Source organism: Mus caroli, chromosome 18 (genome assembly GCF_900094665.2).
Source record: "Mus caroli chromosome 18, CAROLI_EIJ_v1.1, whole genome shotgun sequence".
Lineage (NCBI taxonomy): Eukaryota > Metazoa > Chordata > Mammalia > Rodentia > Muridae > Mus > Mus caroli.
Genome location: NC_034587.1, coordinates 69488432 through 69489562, shown reverse-complemented (window position 1 = coordinate 69489562; position 1131 = coordinate 69488432).

Sequence of the window (1131 nt, the reverse complement as noted above, 5' to 3'; positions counted from 1 at the left end):
GGAGAGGAGAGGAGAGGAGAGGAGAGGAGGGCAGTCATGGCCACGTGGAGAGAGGGGGAAAAGGAAGGGAAGAGCGAGTGTGAAGAGTGTCTCTTGTCAGGGTGTCTCTTCACAGCAATAGAACCCTGGCTAATACATATGTAGTCTCAAAACTGGGGCTCCTGAAGCAGACCATAGTTCTGTGCACATATTTTGGAAAGAACTTCTTCTTGCTTTCTGTGATGGTTGTATTAACTTATAGCCCCATCAGAGTTCCACTTTTACCACATCTTCACTAACATTGGCATATTTTTTTTAAAAATTGCCATAGGCATTTTATTAGCTATTTGTATATTCTTCTTGATATATCAGGTCATTTGCTCATTATTAACTCAAATTTTTCTTTTTGTTGAGGTATTTGTGTTCCTTGAACATTATGGATCCTCTTACATATTCTGCTGGGAATTCTCAGCTTAGATACCTAGTTCATTTTTTAACTGGGTCATTTGTTTTCTAGATGCTTTGAGTTCTTTGTATATCATGAATATTAATCCTCTCTCTGATGTATAGCCAACAGAAATTCTCTTCTATTTTGTGGATTTATTCTTCATTTGAATGATTGTTTCATCAGCTGTACGTAGATTTTTAGTTTTATGAATTATCAATTATTAGTTGTAAGATCTAGGCAAATTAAATGTCATTTAGAAAGTGCTTTTTATTTACCTGTATTTTGTAGGGCACTACCTATGTTTTCTTTTAGCAGTTTTAGTATTTCAGGTTTCAAATTGAGGTCTGTGAACCACCTGGTTCTCTTTTGTGCAGGGCGATACATACAGGTCCAATTCCATACTTTTAGACATGGACAACCAGTCTAAGTACCACCTGTTGAAGATGCTATCTTCTCTCCAGCGTTTATTTTGTCTCTGTCAAACACCAGTTATCTGCATTTACTTGTACTCATATCTGTATCTTCTATTTTATTTCATTGTTCTACACTTCTATTTGTTCCAGTATCATATTTATTTTATTACGTTAACCCTGTTTTGGTGTCTGAAATAGCAAACTCTCTAGTATTCTTTTTGTTTAGGATTGTTTTGGGCATTTTTTTTTCTTTCTTCTGGTTCCATATAAATTTTAGATTTTTTTTTTTTT